Source organism: Leuciscus leuciscus (genome assembly GCF_965113295.1).
Source record: "Leuciscus leuciscus genome assembly, chromosome: 16".
Lineage (NCBI taxonomy): Eukaryota > Metazoa > Chordata > Actinopteri > Cypriniformes > Leuciscidae > Leuciscus > Leuciscus leuciscus.
The window spans coordinates 1,508,409-1,532,500 of record NC_138740.1 but is presented as its reverse complement, the minus strand read 5'-3'; the positions used below and the strand labels follow the sequence as shown (position 1 = coordinate 1,532,500).

The 24,092-nt window shown below is 39.5% G+C and overlaps 1 protein-coding gene across 2 annotated transcripts in view; it reads right to left on the bottom strand.

Moving 5' to 3' along the window:
- fstl4 (follistatin-like 4) overlaps window positions 1-5,503 on the bottom strand; it is a 268,104-nt gene extending 262,601 nt beyond the window's left edge. For both annotated transcript variants that reach the window (XM_082141263.1, XM_082141264.1), the window contains exon 1: window positions 5,343-5,503. The gene's annotated coding sequence lies outside the window, so the exon portion shown is untranslated. The remainder of the gene's footprint in view (window positions 1-5,342) is intronic.
- Window positions 5,504-24,092: the final 18,589 nt, after the last annotated feature.

The window sequence follows — 24,092 nt, the reverse complement described above, 5'->3', positions numbered from 1 at the left end:
AATGATGGTCAAAAATATACTTATATGAAGTTTTTTGTACATCACACAAAAGATGAAGCATTAGTTTTACTCCAGAAAAACACAGTAAGAGCTGAGTAAACACAGTACAAGAAGTGCGCATTAAAGTCTTCTCCATAAACTCTCTCTCTCTCCCTCCCTTTCATTATCATCAACATACACAGCGAAGTACACGAAACACTCGTTACAACTAACAGTAAACTAATATACACACAGCTTTCAGTGGTGCTCACTGGTAAACTTTACAGACTATAAGCTGGGTCACGAACAGTGGGTACGGTCCATCCTTGAGCTTCAACTCTTTAGCAAAACCTGCCTTGAATTGTCCGTCGTTCAGAAAGCCGTCTGGAGTGATATAATTCACGCAGATATAAATGAGTTTAGGTGTAATCGGTGTCGCATTAGCTTCAAAAACAGAAGTACTGCACTGTGTCCTCATGAAGAGCCTCATGTTCACTCTCACAGACAACACCAGTTCAGAGACATCAGTGTCCGAGAGACTAGCGGAGTACAACCGGCTGAGGGCGGAGCTATGCTAATACGGGACTGTCCGTCAGCGGCTGTGGGCGGAGCCTGAACAGGATGACATCACACTGCTCAGAAGATCAAACTGCTTGATAAATGAGGCTGTGGAGGCTTTTGAGGATTAAGAAAAAAGTGAATGGATTTGTATGATTGTTTGGTGGTTGTGTCATCATATAAATGCTTAGAAAAACAACAAGGTCGCAGGAAAAAAAGCATACACTGACTACAGCATAATCAGTTATTAATATTTCATTCTCTTATTTATGCATGTTCATAATTTCTTTGTACAGCAGCCTGGCCAAAAATAATGTCAGCACAATTTGGCAAGTTTCATTGCATTATTATCACAAATAAAACAATTGACTTGCATTTTACACATTTTTTATAATATTTGAATAAAAGGCAAAGATGTAGATTTTCCTAGGCCGGACATCAGGATTCAGAGAGCGGAACAAAGTCATTTCCCTGGTTTGCCGTCAGAAGCTGCTGGTCACAGACTGAAGCTTTCATCAGAAAACACACACACACACACACACACACACTCTCACACTCACACGCACACTCACACGCACAAACACACACACACACACACTCACACGCACAAACACACAGACACACTCACGCACAAATACACACACACACACTCTCACACTCACACGCACAAACACACGCACACACACACACACACTCTCACACGCACAAACACACACACACACTCACGCACAAACACACACACACACACACACACTCTCACACTCACATGCACAAACACACACACACACACACACACTCACACACACACTCTCACACTCACGCACAAACACACACACACTCTCACACGCACAAACACACGCGCACACACACACACTCTCACACGCACAAACACACACACACACTCACGCACAAACACACACACACACACACTCTCACACTCACACTCACATGCACAAACACACACACACTCTCACACTCACACGCACAAGCACACGTGTGTGCGTGTGTCTGTGTGTGTGTGTGCGTGTGTGTGTGAGTGTGTGTGTGTGTGTGTGTGTGTGTGTGTGTGTGTGTGTGTGTGTGTGTGTGTGTGTGTGTGTGTGTGTGTGTGTGTGTGTGTGAGTGTGTGTGTGTGTGTGTGTGTGTGTGTGTGTGTGAGTGAGTGTGTGTGTGTGTGTGTGTGTGTGTGTGTGTGTGCGCGCGCGTGTGTGTGTGTGCGTGTGTGTTTGTGTGCGTGTGTGTTTGTGTGCGTGTGCGTGTGTGTTTGTGCGTGTGTGTGTGTGTGTGTGTGTGTGTGTGTGTGTGTGTCGTCACAAAGTCTTCAAGCTGATAAAGAACAGAATGAAACCATAAATATGTTTAATTGGTGTGATCTATTATAAACGCAGTAAAATGAACGTTCTATGCCCAGATGAGTTCATAAAGAGCTGTGTGTGATGACAGTGTACGCGCTGCATCAGTGAAGTCCTCGACACATAAACACCTACAGATATCAATGATATCTCATTGGTTAATCTGTAGATTTAAAGTCATAACTCGGTCTGGTGTCACTAATGCACTCTCTGCTTTCAGATCCGCCAGCTGTTTGTGTTCCGGTATGTGCTTACATTATCATTATACTCACATTTTAGCTGGGTAATGACATAAAATAATTCTGTTTTATGCTAATTATATCTGGCTTTACATAAAGAGACATCTCATGTAAACTGACAACAACAGCGCCAACAAACGAGTTGTGTTGAGTTGCTCTGAATGAATATTAGCAACGCAAACCAAGAGAAACATTTGAAGGCTTTACTGATAGAAACTGGAAATCTTTGGAAAATCTTAATCATAAAATGCTTCATCTGGAATAATAATAATAATAACAACGACAGTATTTTCAGCCAGTGTCCTGAACTCGCTGGCCAAAGCCTCACTGCAACGAGACCACAGCTAGCGGTTCATCTAGCGACTGAGGGTTGGCATCGTGAACAAACACAACGCATTAGTTAAGGCATTAAACGCTCTCGTCTTCAGTGAACGACATCCAGAACACACACACACACACACACACACACACTGCAGCAGGATCGTGAACAGCATGACTAAGGTTAACAATAACTTGTGTGACATTTTCAAGAGCTTCTTGTTGTATTGCAGATTACATATGCAACATTTCTCAATCCGGATTGATCCGCAAACAAGTCCAGACCGTGGACTGGGACTGGGAATGACATTCACACACACACACACACACACACTCCGCACGTCGATGATCATGTCAGGAATATTCTCTGCTTATGTTTATTCACACACATCCGTTCTCCCGATATAAAGCATCATCACTGACTCTGAGTACGAGACAGAAATATCACATCATATTCCAGTGGGTCAGATCGGGTCGTGAACACCACAACTAACCACAACTAACCACAACTAACCACAACTAACCTCGACTAACCTTGACTAACCACAACTAACCACAACTAACTAACCTCGACTAACCTCGACTAACCACAACTAACCTCGACTAACCACAACTAACCACAACTAACCACAACTAACCTTGACTAACCACAACTAACCTCGACTAACCACAACTAACCACAACTAACCTCGACTAACCACAACTAACCACAACTAACCTCGACTAACCTCGACTAACCACAACTAACCACAACTAACCACAACTAACCACATCTAACCACAACTAACCACAACTAACCACAACTAACCTCGACTAACCACAACTAACCACAAATTCTCAATAAGAGAGTGAATAAAACGAGTGTGTTCTCGGGTGCATGTTCAAGGTTTACGTCCAGGCAGATTCTGCAGCATTTGGGGCAAATTCATCCGTCAGCTCTAATGCTTGAGTTATAAAACTAGTCAAAAACATGAACACAATTATTCAGAAGAAAAGAAGATATGACCCAGGCGACCTCAGTCAAACTAACGCTTATCTGGATAACATTCTCAGTTTTCTCATTTACACTAGGTTATGTTCATGCTAATATCATTTGTATTAGTTGTGTAGAGTAAAGCATGTTCAGTCCTGAAGCTGAACCCATCTATGACTGCGTTTACATGTGCGCCAATAGTGGGATTATTTCTAATAATCAGTGTAAGGTCGTAATCAATGTTTACATGACACGACTTAACATGAGTATTGGCTAATTCGTAGTGTGCATGATACCGACTCTCATGACCAGATGTCAGAGGTAATAATAACAAAAGCATTACATTTAATATAAAACTAAACAGCTATTTTGTCAAATGTACACATTTCTACACTGTCCAAACATATTCTGTTATTACGGTGAAATCTGGCAGCCGTGTCTGAACATTACATTACACAATACAGCGATGCTGTTACCAGTGCCTGCAGTTTATGAATATACCCACACATTTGAGCTATTAAATCTGAAATAAGATCACAGATAACACAGACGGCCATGTGAGGACTTCAGCTTCACTAACACTGACTGTCTGTGACTAATAAACATAAAGACAGATGACAGTTCAGCCCACGCAAACACAGATTACTAAATAACCTGGAAATATGTCATAAAAATACACTAAATCACAGAGCAAATGTGATGGTTTGCATAAAGAAATTCTGGGAAGAATTTTTTTTAATTCATTTTACAAGTAGCCTATTGTCTTCTCAAATATAATATCATGTTAAAGTTGAACTTATTAACAGTTGTTTTTTTAACTGTACAATGTTTACATTATTTTCCTGTTAAAAACAGTAACAGTGTAAAACACGAACAGGTAACACTTGGGATTAGTTACTAAATGTACTTACTATAGTAATAACAACAGTAAACTAAGCATAATTACACATAACCAACCCCAAATCATAACCATAACTCTATAGTAAGTACATGTTAATTAAGATTACTCAGAACTTATTTGAGTAAGTATAATGTAAGTAGCCTATGCTACTTTAATATAAAGTGTAACCCATATATGCATTCACTCACAAAGTGGTAGCCTATATGAAACAATCATTTGTTCTATTGTTAAAATAAATACAGAATATCATAACAATGATTAATAAATTGCTTTATAATAAACCAGTTAATAAATGGCAACGGCAGAATGTTATATTGTTATAGATAAAGCGATAAAACATCAGCATATAACTCTATAACACATAAAGATCATTTCTGATGAAACACGAGCTGGCTGTCTAAGTAAAGGTTAGCGTGTGTGTGTGTGTGTGTGTGTGTGTGTGTGTGTGTGTGTGTGTGTGTGTGTGTGTGTGTGTGTGTGTGTGTGTGTGTGTGTGTGTGTGTGTGTGTGTGTGTGTGTGTGTGTGTGTGTGTGTGTGTGTGTGTGTGTGTGATCGAGGTGTATCTGCCTAACTCGACCGCATGTTCAGCTCCGCGCGCGCGCCACTGATGCCCAGAAGTGTAGTCTATGTAGACAGCACACTAGACATGAGGCAGAGACCCTGACTGCACACTACAGAGCAAACTCTTGCTCGGGCTCTATGTAGACAGCGCACTAGACATGAGGCAGAGACCCTGACTGCACACTACAGAGCAAACTCTTGCTCGGGCTCTATGTAGACAGCGCACTAGACATGAGGCAGAGACCCTGACTGCACACTACAGAGCAAACTCTTGCTCAGGTTCTCGATAGAGAGCACATGCCGATATAACGCACGGGTATAATCCCAGTTCGCACGCAGAAGCGACCGCGCTCGCGCTTCATCCTCATCATCATCATCATCATCATCATCATAATGTTTGTATGGAGACGCGACAGCATCACAGAACACAGTGAGAAAGGCTCAGTCGCCTGTGCTTTACCTGTCGTGTTCCTGCGCCGAGACAGAAATACTGCGTGCGATGTGCGCTTTAGCTGTCCAAGACTCAGATCTACAGAAGAACTCACACACCCGCTCTCCTTCACTCCATCCTTCAACTGAGAGTGACCCGCTATTCCAGCTCACCCTATATCAGCTGCTCTCTCTCTCTCTCTCTCTCTCTCACACACACACACTCCCTGCGACGTCACACAGCGAGCGCATAACGCACACACATAAGATCCTCGTGCCACACTCACACTTCACACACACGCGATGCGCTACAATCATCATGTCTGGAACACGACTGTATAATCAACATAATAATCACTCAAAAAAGTCACTTTAATGGGGCTAGAGGCATACCTTCAGAAAAATGAAATTTATATAGGCTATGTTTGTATTGAACATTGATAAATCATGAAAGTGGTTTATTTTGTATAAAATCGTATGAGGTGTCGAGGTCTTTTACTCCACAAACACACACACGCTACTGATAAATATTTCAGCTAAAATAATGTGTTTTTAATAATGTCTAAGTTACACTTGTTCAAAACAATCACTTGAGCAAAGTTTATACTATTTTCCGTTTAATTTGATTTAAAAAGTATACATTTTTTGTTCAATAAATATACTGTCATTAAAATATGCTAATTAAAAAAATACAGACAAAATTATTTTGTTATAAAAAAAGTAAAGATTCTGAAAGCATTGAATGAGATCACATAATAATTTAATAAAGCTTTACAGCAGTAACAAATAAATATGATGTTTTATTAAATGATCTGATTATGATATATTTTTAAATATGATGGTTTCATTATAAATATGGTGATCATCTCTAAGGTTTGATGTATAATACTTCCCATCTGAATAACCATGTCATGTCCACAAATGTAAAAGTCAGCCGGCTGTTTATTATCATATTAATGATTGTGTCTTTCACCCCAAATTTCATACTTTTACATATCCGTCCATTACTGGAAAACTGTTGCTTTAATAATCTTTAACAAAACTGAACATCATTAACAAGACCTTTGTGTAAAAATATATTCAATAATTTTAGCGATTCTCATTTGCTCCTTAAATCTACAACATTTTTAAAAACATCAAATATTAGGTCAGATTAGCACAGAATCAGCGTTGCGCTGCTGTCCACGATCACGTCAAGCATCAGAACAATTTCCATGCGCATCTTGAAACGCGGATGTTTATGAAAGTGCTGAGCTGATCTTTGTGCCAACTAGTGGATTAAAATAGAATAAAGTCAAATGCTCCTTTATCCCTGTTGTGCCCTGTACTGTACTGTGTGTGTGTGTGTGTGTGTGTGTGTGTGTGTGTGTGTGTGTGTGTGTGTGTGTGTGTGTGTGTGTGTGTGTGTGTGTGTGTGTGTGTGTGTGTGTCTGTGTGTGTGTGTGTGTGTGTGTGTGTGTGTGTGTGTGTGTGTGTGTGTCTGTGTGTGTGTGTGTGTGTGTGTGTGTGTGTGTGTGTGTGTGTGTGTGTGTGTGTGTGTGTGTGTGTGCGTGTGCGTGTGCGTGCGCGTGCGTGTCTGTGTCTGTGTCTGTGTCTGTGTCTGTGTGTGTGTGTGTGTGTGTGTGTGTGTGTGTGTGTGTGTGGGTGTGTGTGTGTGTGTCTGTGTGTGTGTGTGTGTGTGTGTGTGTGTGTGTGTGTGTGCGTGTGCGTGTGCGTGTGCGTGTCTGTGTCTGTGTCTGTGTCTGTGTGTGTGTGTGTGTGTGTGTGTGTGTGTGTGTGTGTGTGTGTGTGTGTGTGTATAGCACATCAGTGTCACACATTTGAATATACAGTGACACTGTCCTTGTGAAAGTATATAATGCAGAAACTCGTGGCATGAGCACAACAGGACTATTCACTTTTCACTCCAGTCAATGCTTTTCCTTCTGGAACACAATCTTTGTAAAAGCACAAACCCTAAATCTAAACTAATACATATATATAGGCCTACATTTAGGACAAAACCAGCGTCTCAGGTGTTGAAGGAAGGACAAAAAGGAGAGATAAAGATGCGTTTTCAAACTAATGTAATATTTAGTAATTTTAGGGGATATTATGGTACTAATGCAGTATTTATAATCCATTTATTCACATTTTTGAGCATAGATCTGAAAATGAAATTTCCTTAAACGATTGTAAATCTCGAATGCTTTAGAGCAACAGACTTCAGTTTGGTCTCTTTTCAAAGAGCACACATGGCAGATTATTGCTGAAGTGAAAAAAGTTTTACATTTTACATTTATTATTATGAAAAATGTGTTCCAAATTTGAGGGTGAAATCTCATAAAATGAGCTTTCAGTGAGATTTAGTTTAGTCGCAGTACCAAACGCTTCCACTAGATGAAGTTCGTTAACCATTAGTTTCCAATGACTGCCAACAATACAAGTGTGACTGTTTTTTAATTTTTTTCATGACCATTTAACCTTTACAAATCATGTCCATTTATTGTGTGTGTGTGTGTGTGTGTGTGTGTGTGTGTGTGTGTGTGTGTGTGTGTGTGTGTGTGTGTGTGTGTGTGTGTGTGTGTGTGTGTGTGTGTGTGTGTGTGTGTGTGTGTGTGTGTGTGTTCACACAGCAAGTGCCAAAACCTTTATCAAGTTTCGTACCATTACAATAAAGTAAGAAATAAAAATAAATAAAAAAAAGTAAATTTTTTCGGTCGAGGGTAAAGAGGGTTTTGAACATGGAATTTGAAATAAACACTGCTAGAAAAAACAAGCATGTCTGTAATTGGACTTTTGACTAAAAAACATATAGTTACTGTATACAGTATATACAGTATATATACAGTACACATGAAACCCTTGTGACAACAAGCTCTGTTGTCTCCAGAAACTGAGCATGGAACGTAAAGAAAAGAAAAACTCCCTCCACAGAAATATAATCATCTGAAGTAATGGCACAAAGAAATAACTACACAAGGAGTCTCATCATACGACAAATAAAAGAGATTTAAAAAGCTTTGAGTGTACATCCGCAACAGAAGAGCATCAGTGTTTCAGCGGCAGAGAGGAGGTGACACACTTACCGGCGATGATACAGCGCCAGCATCAAAGCTGCATGTGTGCCTGAAATATTTATGCCCAATGTAACATTCATCACAAAGGAGAAAAGAGCTTTATTAGTGCGGCAGCCGAACCATTCCCGGGAATAATGCAAAACGGCACAGCAAGCGATGCGAGTGACAGAACGCCACTGTTTAGGCAACAACACATGAAGAGAGCACAATTAACTCTATTCTAATTACTGCAACACTGTCAGAAACCTGCATTAATAACCCATTAACTACCAGATCCGCAGCTCTCCTGTGGGTGAACAAGAAGAGGTTACACTTTATTTTAAGGTGTCAGTGTTACAGTGGAATTATACATTTAAATACAGAGTGATATTGAGTAACTACATGTGCTGACTATAGGGTTAGGGTAGGGTTAGGGTTTGGTTGAGGGCTATTTGCATGTAATTTACTGTGATTACTACGGTAAGTACATGTAACAACAAAGACGCTGTAAAATAAAGTGTTACCCAATAAAACAGTCCAGTCACGTGGGAAGAGAAGGACCACATTCACTACATTCGGCCAAGCAGATGTTGCAGATGTTGAAGATGCTAAAGATGCTGAAGATGCTGAAGATGTTGCAGATATTGCAGATGTTGCAGATGTTGCAGATGTTGCAGATGCTGAACGTAAAAGGCCTTTTTAAGGATGCTGAGATGAATAAATCTCGTCACGTCATGCTGAGCGTTCTAGCGCCCCCCTGGGACTGGCATTTGATCACATCTGGGACCAATCCTCGGCTTTTCCAGGGACCGGCAATCGGATTGGATCAAATCTTGAAAATGGGTTGTTCAAAAAGGATTTGGAAATCCAATCTTGGTTTTGATCTGGATTAAACCATCAGTTTGTTTGTGCTCTTTAAAGCTTATTAGTAAGATTGGGATTCCTTTGATCCAAAGAAAATCAGGATTAGCTTGATCCCGGCAGAAGGGTGGATTTCAGGGACGGAAAAAAAATTTAATACTTTAAAACTGTAAAAAAAAATACAACATTTATATCATGTAATACACACATTTATATTTTGCTCTTGATTAGTTTAACTGCTAAAATAATCAAGTAGAAGTAGATATTAGTGCAGTTTCAGTACAGTAAAGTACAGATGACATCATGGAAAAATCCCAGAAGTAGCTGTCTAACTAAAATAATATAAGCCTATTTCATTTTCAGTGGTTTTTATCATCAGAGATGAACCAGTCAAAAGTAGTTTCTGACAATTGCATCCCTTATTGCATGTATATTTGTTCGTTTTCGCTGTGGGTCAAACGAGGGGCTACGGAAACCCTAAAGGGACATGGTGATGGGAGGAAAAAAATAATGTTAATGCTTTTGTATTCTCTTGCAAAGGTTTTGCGTTCCCACAAGAAACTTTGCATTCACTCTCAAACCTTGAGTTCTTCGCTAGTTAAAGCAGTTATTTGGGGGAACGTAAAACTTTTGTGAGAGAGCGCAAAAGCATTAAAACATATAATTCTTCTCCCATTTCATATTTTTCTATTTTTCACCTTTAGTGCTTCCGTCGGCGTCGGATTGTTTAAAGGACATTGGAAATGTTAGGGAATGTTAGTTTGTTCATCTTTCTCTTCCAATAAAACTCTTAAAGAGACCCACACTGACTCTTTACCTGTAGTTCATTTATCTTATATTCAGAGCACTGGTAATCCAGATTTGGTAATCTGAAAAATTGTGATCCAATCATATTTAGCTTTGAAAATATGCACAGCACAAAAGTAAGATGTGTTACTCGATCCTGGATAGCAAAACATGGGATTTCCAAATCAACATAATTCTGATCCAGATTAGACTTGAACAACTGGGTCCTGGTGTTCATTTTTCTGTACTTGTCAATAACTCTGATATTGCGTTCATGAAATATAGATTGATTAGTCAATACGGGTCATGCCTGATCATTTCAGTGACCCAAAAAAGTTGTGCACTCTAATATTTCACTGGATGACCTTTAGCTGTGATTACTGTGCACATTCATTGTGGAGTCGCTTCCACAACCGCATGCAAAGTCACTGCATTTATTTCCATCAAGAGTTGCATTCAAGATTATGTATTGATAGTGGCGGAGTCAAATATAGTCTGAAGGTCCTTCCACACCAAGGACGATAACTATAATGATAAAGATATATAGATTCAGAAGAATATACTTAATTAAAAGAATAGCAGAGTCCAGACCTCGCCTATACCTATAACAGCACAAGGGATCGATATTGTTGGATTCACTATTATAACTTTTTTTTTTTTTTTAGCTGATGAACGATAAAAAAATTGACCAATCAGAATTCATCCTGCTTTAAAGAGCTCTAGCATTTAAAGCGGCAGATGACAAAACAGAACGATATTGCGCGTTGGTTTGGACACTTATAGTTATGAAGTGCCGTTACTCCATCCTAAAGACTTTCAATAGGGTTAAAGTCAGGACTGATTTCTTGTGCTCGCTCTTTCACAATATAAGGCTGATGAATCTTGGCATTGTCATCCTAGAACATGGCCATGGGATACGTCTTTCAACATGGTTACACACTGCATCAGATAGGGTTAAAGTCGCCCTGTAGTCAATCATGTTATTGATCATCAGAATGACATATTTAAATGTTTTTTCCTTTAGAATGGCTTTGAATATCTTGAATGTAACTCGACACCCTCGCCTCATTTAGTATGCGTGGTTCTATGAATATGCAAATGAGCCCCGCCTCCACTCACTCACTCAGCTCAGAGATCCACTGGTTGACGATCACACGTTGATCTGATTGGTTACAAGGTAGTTTGTGACGTCAGAAACACCAGCGATTTCAAAGCGTGTGTTTGAGACTGTCTTTGGTTCACTGCAGTTTTAAGGAGGAAATACTCAGCAATGCTGTCGACTTATGAATTTACACATGAGTTTGACATAAAAACACCACACAGACACATAAACAACATTAAGAACATTATTTTCACCACAGCGGGAGTTTGAATTGTTGTCAAAATTATAAAATGCCACAAACTTCATCCTAACCTTCCGCTTGGCAGCAGCAAACCATCTTTACAGTAAGAGGCATTTACAGTAATGATCGCTCAGGTCACGTGCCAGTGATCATCTCTTCAACGCCCTGATGTCTGCAAAAGATGTATTACTTGCTTTATTTAGTGCCATCTTGTGGCCAATATGCATCTGGTGGAAAACACGGCACATCACAGATTTCGAGATGACTGTTGGGTTGATGTCGGATGTCTTAACTCTCACACGGCACTGCTCTCTCGACAAGCTCAAAGAAAGGAAATTTCCAAAAGAACAAGGGTTTAATGTGCTTATCATCCATAAAACTTCCACAGATCAAGGCTCTTCTGTTAGTCAACAGCTGCTCAAAGTGCACGAGTTAAATCCTTTGATATGCTCTTTGAGTCGAACAGAAGTTACAAGAGGAAGCCTTGCTAATGAGAAAAACCTGACAATCCTGTCCTCGAGATCACTTGACGAGGCTTTTTTTCTTAAACTCTCAGCATTTGCCCTAAACTTTCCTGAGGAAGTTTCTCACAGGTTTCCTACTCTTCTGAAGGGCTGATCTGACAACGCCACAACACTGATCGCTGCAAACTCTAGATATGAAAGACTGCGCTATTAAAGCCGCCTGAATACTGTAAGTAAATGATATAGGCAACTTGGCAATAGAGAAGGTCAGAGACATTAGGGCGGGTGTGTAATGTAAGTTGAAGTGGATAAACGGCGGTGTGATGGTTGCCCTCACTTAGTTTCAAAGTGCTGCGATTTGTGATGGCCGTTCCCTGAGCCTCTCAGAGCTGGAGGCCTGGCACTTCACCGCTCATGGGATAAATGGTCCAAAGCACACTCAACCCGGTATTGTTGCTCTAAAACTGTAAGCATGTTGGAAGGAGCACACACTGGACATGTACTGGGGCTGCACTGGATTGCATGCTTTTTAAAGTTGGTTTGCATGGTTTTCAAAGCACTCCACATGGCATCTATACAGTAAATTCAACATCTCGACAATCTTTCGGCGCAGTTCAAGGTTTCTTTGATTTGACAATGAGTGATTCCCGAGAGGTAGACCAGTGTTATAGAATATATACCCTTGTGAAAAAAGATGTATACTTAATTGTATTGAATGTGCACTTGAAGAGAACTATTGAACTTATATCCTCCTGGGACCCAGGAATAGACTTTTGTCCACTGTAGTGGCCATTATATTTTAGTGAGTTCCTCTGACATCATACATGTCACATGTCCTGTAAAGAGCACATTCAGGGCTTTTCAGAGATACCAAATGTTTGGAGGTTTCACCATGAAAACAACTTCTCCTTAGACTTTAAAAATGTCTGACATTAATTTAGTGATCAAATGTAGGAAATATGATAATATATTGTAATTATAATTTAAATCGGACTACTTTTCAAATTGTATTTCATAAACCAACATCTCAGAAAAATGTTATGGGGTTTCAAATAAAATAAAAAAAACTTTCTGTTATAGAACAGGGCGTTGATTTCATACGTGTGTCCACTGTAGAGACATCAGGACTTACATCATGTTTATCAGGCATTCTGGGAGACACAACAAGAGAATATGGAAATAGATTAAACATCAATATTCCTATGAAATATTAGATATTATTATTAAAATGTTGCCAATTATTACTCCAATTATTACACTTCTTTTTTCATTAAATGTCGCTCCAAGAACACATTAATGTGCAGATTAGATACAGTGATACATTGCATTGAATTGGAATATTAATTTATGGCCATTTTACCCACATATTGCATAAAGTAAAATGGTGTATCAATTCATTCCGTTATATCTTTCATAACATAGTTGAGAATCATCTTTATACAAATTTTGGTTAAAAAAATCCTGAAACCCCAAAATTTATTGGTGATTGAAAAAAAAAAAAAGAACCCATTGTTTTTGCTTATACATATCATTTCATCACAATTTTAAACAACTGAGTCCTGGTGTCACTACAGAGGACAAAGCATAACGTTTGAATAAAATATAAATTTTCAAAAAGTTTTTTTATTTTTATTATTATATTTTTTTTTACCATTTGTTTCTTATGCTCTAAACAATGTGATGACATGGAAAAAAAAACTAAATTCAAAAAACTTTTTTTTCTGGGTCTCAGGATGATATTTAAAAATAGTACTAATATTTAAATTAAAAGTATAAAGTACTTGCAGATAATATTAATGAAATTAAAGGACACTTAAGTGTGTTTAAAGAGAGAACTCTTTCATGACTTTGTTTAGATGCACTTTTAAAAGTGCACTTTGTAATAATGTCAAATGAAAGAACTGTCATGCTTTAAATAAGTACACTTATTTTGATGTGTTGACTAACGTATTAAAGCACTTGATTGTAATTTTAACTGTAGTGTCTTTTCCAAAAGTTCATATATTTTAAATGTACTAAATTGCAACTTCATCATTACAAATACATTTAAATGCATGACATACAGGTTTCAACAGGAACGACATTAAAGTATATTTTAGTTTGCCATAAATGCATGCCAGTACTTTAATCAGTACACTTTAACATTATTTCAAAGACAGCAGAAGTAATTATGAAATGATTACATATAAGCCTGGCTTAGATTGGGCCAGGATTAAGCCTTAGTTCAGTTAGAGCATTTAAGTGGCTTTTATAAATACACCTTTAAAAAAAAAAAAATTTTGGTGTGAATTTTGAGACAAAATAATGGCACTGACACATTTTAAGATATATCAGTGCTTTCAGTTAAAACAGCTCAAACATGCGTTATAAAACGGTTAGTTCCAGTCCTTGATTCTGATCAATATCTGTGCTTGATTCTGATCAATATCAGCTATTGATTCTGGTCAATAGCTGTGTTTTATTCACGATAAACGGTTCAATGTATCACTACACAACACCCCTAGCAACCACTCTTAGCAACGTAAACATATGTTTGATCTCATTGATATCGTTCATTGAAGCGTATTGTGAGAGATTGAGTAAGAGTACCTGCTTTTACAGTAGATTAACTGCATTTAATAAAAATGTAAACTATATTTTATTGTCATTTAATTGTAATTATAAAACGGATAGTTCCGGTCCTGGATTCTGATTGGTTGAGCCGCATTCAAAGCCGTTGTAAATTACTCCACAAACACACACCTGTGACCGCATTACATTAGTGTTACTCCACAAACACACACCTGTGACCGAATTACATTAGTGTTACTCCACAAACACACACCTGTGACCGCATTACATTAGTGTTACTCCACAAACACACACCTGTGACCGCATTACATTAGTGTTACTCCACAAACACACACCTGTGACCGCATTACATTAGTGTTACTCCACAAACACACACCTGTGACCGAATTACATTGGTGTTACTCCACAAACACACACCTGTGACCGAATTACATTAGTGTTACTTCACAAACACACACATGTGACCGCGTTACATTAGTGTTACTCCACAAACACACACCTATGACTGCATTACATTAGTGTTACTCCACAAACACACACCTGTGACCGCATTACATTAGTGTTACTTCACAAACACACACCTGTGACCGCGTTCAATTAGTGTTACTCCACAAACACACACCTGTGACCGCGTTACATTAGTGTTACTCCACAAACACACACCTGTGACCGCGTTACATTAGTGTTACTCCACAAACACTCACACCTGTGACTGCATTACATTAGTGTTACTTCACAAACACACACCTGTGACCGAATTACATTGGTGTTACTCCACAAACACACACCTGTGACCGCGTTACATTAGTGTTACTTCACAAACACACACCTGTGACCGCATTACATTGGTGTTACTCCACAAACACACACCTGTGACCGCATTACATTAGTGTTACTTCACAAACACACACCTGTGACCGCATTACATTGGTGTTACTCCACAAACACACACCTGTGACCGCGTTACATTAGTGTTACTCCACAAACACACACCTGTGACCGCGTTACATTAGTGTTACTCCACAAACACACACCTGTGACCGTGTTACATTAGTGTTACTCCACAAACACACACCTGTGACTGCATTACATTAGTGTTACTTCACAAACACACACCTGTGACCGAATTACATTGGTGTTACTCCACAAACACACACCTGTGACCGAATTACATTAGTGTTACTTCACAAACACACACATGTGACCGCGTTACATTAGTGTTACTCCACAAACACACACCTGTGACCGCGTTACATTAGTGTTACTCCACAAACACACACCTGTGACCGCATTACATTAGTGTTACTTCACAAACACACACTTGTGACCGAATTACATTAGTGTTACTTCACAAACACACACATGTGACCGCGTTACATTAGTGTTACTCCACAAACACACACCTGTGACCGCATTACATTAGTGTTACTCCACACACACACACACACACACACACACACACACACACACACACACACACACACACACACACACACACACACACACACACACACACACACACACACACACACACACACACACACCTGTGACCGCGTTACATCAGTGTTACTCCACAAACACACACCTGTGACCGCGTTACATTAGTGTTACTCCACAAACACAAACACACACCTGTGACCGCGTTACATTAGTGTTACTCCACAAACACACACCTGTGACCGCGTTACATTAGTGTTACTCCACAAACACACACCTGTGACCGCATTACATTAGTGTTACTCCACAAACACACACCTGTGACCGCGTTACATTAGTGTTACTCCACAAACACACACCTGTGACCGCGTAACATTAGTGTTACTCCACAAACACACACCTGTGACCGCGTTACATTAGTGTTACTCCACAAACACACACCTGTGACTGTATTACATAAGTGTTACTCCACAAACACACACCTGTGACCGCGTTACATTGGTTTTACTCCACAAACACACACCTGTGACCGCATTACATTAGTGTTACTCCACAAACACACACCTGTGACCGCATTACATTGGTGTTACTCCACAAACACACACCTGTGACCGCATTACATTAGTGTTACTCCACAAACACACCCCTGTGACTGCATTACATTAGTGTTACTCCACAAACACACACCTGTGACCGCATTACATTGGTGTTACTTCACAAACACACACCTGTGACCGCATTACATTAGTGTTACTCCACAAACACACACCTGTGACCGCGTTATATTAGTGTTACTCCACAAACACACACCTGTGACCGCATTACATTAGTGTTACTCCACAAACACACACCTGTGACCGCATTACATTGGTGTTACTCCACAAACACACTCCTGTGACCGCATTACATTAGTGTTACTCCACAAACATACACCTGTGACCGCGTTATATTAGTGTTACTCCACAACACACACACACACACACACACACACACACACACACACACACACACACACACACACACACACACACACACACACACACACACACACACACACACACCTGTGACCGCGTTACATTAGTGTTCCTCCACAAACCCACACCTGTGACCGCATTACATTAGTGTTACTCCACAAACACACACCTGTGACCGCGTTACATTAGTGTTACTCCACAAACACACACCTGTGACCGCATTACATTGGTGTTACTCCACAAACACACACCTGTGACCGCATTACATTAGTGTTACTCCACAAACACACACCTGTGACCGTGTTACATTAGTGTTACTCCACAAACACACACACCTGTGACCGTGTTACATTAGTGTTACTCAACAAACACACACCTGTGACCGCATTACATTAGTGTTACTCCACAAACACTCACATGTGACCGCATTACATTAGTGTTACTCCACAAATACACACCTGTGACCACGTTACATCAGTGTTACTCAACAAACACACACCTGTGACCGCATTACATTAGTGTTAGTCCACAAACACACACCTGTGACCGCATTACATTAGTGTTACTCCACAAACACACACCTGTGACCGCGTTACATTAGTGTTACTCAACAAACACACACCTGTGACCACATTACATTGGTGTTACTCCACAAACACACACCTGTGACCACATTACATTAGTGTTACTCCACAAACACACACCTGTGACCGCGTTACATTAGTGTTACTCAACAAACACACACCTGTGACTGCATTACATTGGTGTTACTCCACAAACACACACCTGTGACCGCATTACATTAGTGTTACTCCACAAACACACACACCTGTGACCGCGTTACATTAGTGTTACTCCACAAACACACACCTGTGACCGCGTTACATTAGTGTTACTCCACAAACACACACCTGTGACCGCATTACATTAGTGTTACTCCACAAACACACACCTGTGACCGCGTTACATTAGTACTCTTTGTTGCTGCATGTGTTGCTTGGCAACCTCTTTGGAACTACATTGCTTGGCGGAGGAATAAATGTGTTATAACCTTATGTTTTTTTGTTGCTGGCGTTTATTTTAGGAATAAAATAAATATTAAAATGAATATTTTTATGGAGTAACCGTTTTATAAAAGCAATAAGCCTCTTTAAGCCGTGTTTTACAGTGAATATGGAACAGCTAAGGGGGTTTTAGGGACTCTGCTCCGCATCGAGTCTATTAATGCCCCTGATAAAGCTGTTCTACATTCACTGTAAATCACGGCTTCACGGGGATTATTGCTTTATTAATATGCAATTATGAGTCCAAAACCAGTCCACTTCCGTTCGGCTTAAACTCGAGGATGGATTGATCCCTCTGTTTATATGAAGTATTTTCAGCCCGATTATGAAGGGACTATTTGGTTGCATGTAAACGCAAGCTAGTGTTTTGCCTTTAATAACCCTCCCTTTCATTATTTATACAATTATTATATTGTTTGGTACAGAATTATGTCATTGTTCTTTTTTATCTGCTCTCACAAGTCTTTCGATGTAAGGAGGCCAGAGTGTTCTGAAGACACCGTGACACTGTCTGATCAGTGATTATATCATATTTGCCAGGGGTGGTATTTTTCCATTATGCACAGGACATGAATGTGGACGTAATGGGTGAGTTTTATATCAGAGCACACTGGATCCTCAATAAGTTGTAGATCTGATCACGACTGTCAGCTGTTTTCATGCTTAGTTTAACATTACCTGTAGATTCAGATCCAGATCAATGGATGCAGAAAATTTGAAATAGTTTTTTTTTTTTTTTTTACAAGATACAGAAGAGTCAAATTAACTATTTAAAATAAGTTATACAGACATAATAGCAATAATAATAAGAAATGACAATAAAGACTTTGTCTTTGGCTCAAACCTGTCTAACACTGCAGCTGTTATGGAATTAGTTTGATTTTCTAAATGAAGGTGCAGGCGTTTCGCATTTATAAGCGACATTTCACATGCATAAAAAAAAAAAAAAGTCACATTGTCATAGTGTTGAGATCAACACAGTGGATCCGCGTGACCAGCTTGAACCCAGTGCGAAATCTGTGTCGAAATTCTAGATCACACAGATTCCCGTTGAAATGACTCGATTTCGCCCGAGAACATTCGTTGAAAATGGTAATAGTGACCGCAACTTTAAACTACTTCTGGTTTCTTGGATGCAAACTTGGATGAACATCGCAAATTGCAAATGAAACATGCAAACTCACAGATGGATGAAACTGATCTGTGCAAATGTGTTGTTACAATTTGCTTCCTTACAAGCAAAATCTGAGCTCCAAGATTGCTCTTTCCTTGACTATATGACAACACAAAAGCAATTATCTGTGTGTGTGTGTGTGTGTGTGTGTGTGTGTGTGTGTGTGTTTGTGTGTTAGCACTCTCCTCTCTCAGTAACACAGTGAATTACGCAGAAAGTGTCCCTTCCGCTGTCCCGTAACCGGCTGTATTCTGCGGGATGGGTAATGAAAGCGCAGGCCAGTGTTGGAAAGCTTCAGGATAAAGTCTCAGAGCCTCAGCCTCATCTTCTGATTTGATGCACAGTCGCAGTCTCTGCTTGAAGCCCCTCGTTCCTTTTGTTTCTCTTCCTTTTGCCTTTCTGATTTGATGGCTTTTGGACCCCAGATGACAATGAGATGAAAGCAAGGGCCTGATGAAACACAATGTTCCTGCGGCTCAGTCTTATGGACGATATGTCACTCTTATTCTGGGCCTGACCTGCACATACAAACAGCCCTAAAGCACGCTCGCCTTTTGTTTCCATTGCTTTGTTTGCTTATATCTCGCCGTTTTATGTCCCCACATCCGTCACATTACCAATTTCCTTTGGCTTTCTCCTGTTTCATCTCAATATCCCGCCATTTCTCCCCGTAGCTGCCATTAACCTAGAAAAGCTAGAGCAGCTTCCCAAAATAATCTGATTTCATTACGTACCTCCCTAATGCATCTTTAGAGGAACATCCATATTTAACACGCTTCATCATGTTTATGTGACGGAAGATTTTCAGATTCATGAAATGAGCAAAAAAAAAAAGTGTGTTAGTAGAACCAAAAAAAAGTATTTGGACACTTTATTGGAGAAAAAAAAGATGGCAAAAGTATGTATTTTATGCTGAATAACGTAAACAAGAGCAGGTTAAACTGCACAGCGGCCGTACAGTGATGATTACTGCAGATTTCCCTTTTTTCTCCAACAGAAAAAGAGAAATAGATGGAGATATGAAGACATTTACTGTCGCCTGTATTTGAAACTGAGAAGTGTCACAGTGGTAGCCTTTTACTTTAAGGAGCTATTTCTGCCTGATTTAACCCATAAAAATGAGTTTTGTTGGTATAAACTGATGTATATACAGGTTAGTTTAGTGATGTTAACACTTTCCCCGCCATTGATGAGATTTTCCATCATTTATGACACACCGCTTCCCCGCCATTGACGTTTTTATTCTGGCGATCCATGTTTTCACTGTGATATGGTAGGGGTGATGTTATGGATCATCTGAAGTAGTCCAGCATCTCCAGATCCAAAAACAAACTAAGAAGAAGAAGATCTGCATGAACGAGAATCTGCATGCTTAAGTGATCATCAGAGATTCAACAGCATATAAATCAAAACTGCCTAATGTTACCGATTGAAATGTTGAACCCATGAAGAGGTCACACATGTGATGCTTTAGAAGTGTTGATGATCTTCTCCATCTGTGCTTTTATCATCGTTCTGAATCCCGTCTGGACGTAATCTTTGACAAAAACTTGAACTCGTTTCCCCCTAAAATGTTACTATTTTTATGAAGTCAATGGTGCCCCAAAACTGTTTGGTTACAAACATTATTCAAAATGTCTTCTTTTGTGTTCAACAGAACAAAGACGGTTATACAGGTTTGTAACAACTTGAGTGTGAGTAAATGATGACAGAATGGGTGAACTATCCCTTTAATCCCTCTATTATCCGAAGTCTTTCTAGAAAGAAAAAAAAAAGCATATTCTTGGGACCTCATGTGAATTATTTTAACAAATTAGTTTATGGAACAGAACAGCTCATGGCATGACAGGTGCAGTAGAGATGCCTAGTTCTGGCATGAAACTCTAGATGGCGCAGGCTGATAGATCTTTAACTTTGGTAGCGATCACGTCATTATCTACATAGCACAGCTGATTGGTTGTTGGTGTTGCATCTGTGTCTAATGAGCTGCGGCTCAACATTCAAAGAACTATCGGTAGTGTTGCTGTGATCATTCTGCAGTGTGCTTTCAGAAGCCCTCCCCCTTCCCCAGCTCCACCTGTATAGATCTGCCACGGGTTCATTCATGAATGTTTCATGTAAAGCAGCAGTAGCATGTCTTGCATGTTACGTTAGCCTTTTATATGCAGCTAATCGCTGCACCTGCTTAGCATTTGTAATGCTAACATCCATTATTGATATAAAAATACACCAAATAGCATGAAAATAACACACAAACCATTTAACCATATATAACCATATTGTAATTTTGTTTATTAGCTTCTTGTTTCAGGGGTAGAAATGTTTCTTTGGGTTTGTTTTTCACGGAGTTCAGAATGAGGAAGTGTACAGGACTCTTTAGGTTGTATAATTCAGTGGGAAATGAATAGAAATTATATTTTGTATGACGATATATTTTGCAAACATGTGAGAATCATTTATATTTCAATATTTGTACACATGTGCACTTTTGGACTAAGAGCCCTAACGGACGCTGTCTAGTGCATCTATGAAAACAAGTAAACCGGAGCAGATGTGAGAGAATATGAATGATTCTATTCAAAATATTGAAAATTACAGATTGATTAATTTCGCACTCCTGTCATAAATGAAGAAATGTATGTCACTGCAACCTAGTTTTATCATAAACAGTGGTCAAATATCGAAGCTGGAGTTTTAACTCTTTCTAATGATGCTCAGTTTGTCCATCTAGTAAGAGTGTGATGTTTTAACGTGAAGTGAATGTTGAACAACAGTAATCTGGGGCCGTACCTGAAGTAAAGCTCTTATGTGAAGGAGTGCTCACACTACACTTTTCGTTCCAAGGACTTCCATTCATACCCATGTGAATGCGTCAGTCCAGAAACACAAGCTCATTTCGCTCATTGAACTCTGACCTGCGAATTCGCATCACTTGAAGATGTGTGACCGGTAGAAGATTAATACGTCACGATGTGACCTCTGAATTAAAGTCGAACAGATTGTTTTTTTGTTTTTTAACATTTAGAGTGTATTACTGTTTGTTATGTTGAATTCCTGTTTATAAAAAGACTCTGCAGAGCGTGACTTCATATCACGACCGTTGTAGTGTCCGAAGAAACTTTGCATGCTCAAAGTCTAGTGTGACGGCAGCTTAAAGGATTAGTTCACCTCAAAATGAAAATTTCCTGATAATTAACTCATCCCAATGCCATCCAAGATGTTCATGTCTTTCTTTCTTCAGTGGAAAAGAAATTAAGTATTTTGAGGAAAACATTTCAGGATTTTTCTCCACACAATGGACTTCAATGGCAACCAGAATGTTGAAGTTCAAATCAATGCAGTTTCAAAGGGCTCTGAAGTGTTTCAAAGGTCTCTGCACGATCCCAGCTGAGGAATAGGGTCTTATCTAGCGAAACGATCGCTCATTTTCTAAAATAAAATAAAAATGTATATACTTTTTAACCACAATTGTTCGTCTTGTGCTGGTCTGCGGCGCGCCACGCATTGCGTCATCATGTTGGAAAGGTCACGAGTCACATCATCTATCTAAGTTATTTGTCTGTGTACTCCGGTTCAAAATGGTTGGGAAGGGCGAAAAATTCCATTTTATTTTCTCTTCTAACTTCAAAATTGTCCGACATCTTTGTTTTAATTTATTATTATTATTTTCTTCTTTTTTTTTCGTGACCTTTCCAACGTGATGACGTAATGCGTGGCGCGTCGCAGACCAGCACAAGATGAACAATTGTGGTTAAAAAGTATATACATTTTTATTTTGGGGGGAAAATGACTGATCGTTTCGCTAGATAAGACCCCTATTTCTCTACTGGGATCGTGCTGAGCCCTTTGAAACGGCAGTGATTTGAACTTCAACATTCTGGTTGCCATTGAAGTCAAGAAAAATCTTGAAATGTTTTCCTCAAAATACTTAATTTCTTTTCCACGGAAGAAAGAAAGACATGGACATCTTGGATGGCATTGGGGTGAGTAAATTATCAGGAAATTTTCATTTTGAGGTGAACTAATCCTTTAAAGCGGTTAAACCAGACGCTACTGTTATTCACGCTGCTCTTGGTAGATTGCGTTGTTCATTATAGAAATGATCCGGCTGCGTCTGTGTTTTTTAATTTGAACTTTCCACTCTCATCTGCACTTTTATGGGATTGCGCTCTCACGCTAATTTGCCCTGTTTAGTAAATCTGGCCCTTTGTGTCCAGTCATTTACTTATGTGTGTATACGAAATTCAGCCGAAATGTATATGAAATATGATCCGGTCGTGTGCAATGACCATATGTTCTTCATAGAACAAATAAAGGGGACTCAGCTGAAACGGGAAGACGTTTGCCGGTCATTTATGGGATGCGCAGGTGGCAGAGGTGGACATAATCAGTGGCATTCGAGTCTGCAGGGATGTGATGTGATTACCTTATCTTCACACTCACTAACTCATCTAATTACACAACTCCAGTGAAAGGGCGCGCTGGCAAAAAAAAAGGTTAATTGCTTAATTTTCCTACCATATGTACACCCAAGTTCATAAGTCAAGTTTTTATTGAATACACACACTGTTTCAAAACTGCTTTGACATTTCTTCTTGGTCTTATATGGAAACAGAAGCGGTGGTCCGAGTCTTCCAGTTGTACCAGTGCTCTTCACACAGAGGTCATGCTCTTCATGGAAGGACTTTGAATCCTCACAAAAAGGTCATCCGTGTCTGGATGCTCATATCATGCCAGATAGCGTCGCGCAGAGAGAAAAACATCCGTGGGGAAAGCAGAGACATTACACGGATCATTAGCTCCTGATATAGGAGAGGGAGCGCTGACTGGCTTAATGATGCTTTGATAAGCTGTTTTCGGGAGGTAAACATAATCTGTTAGCTTTTTTTTGATCTTGGAGCCATTTTTGCTGTGAAACAAAACTGTCATTTGCTTGTTTGCAGAACAACTATCCTTGTGCTGCTTCATGATGGAAATGTGCAATAATTAGACTTGTGCTCAGTTTTAGCTACAAAGCCCACCTACAGTACGTTTGCTTTCTTATAGAAATCAGTTAATTCAGGGAAGAG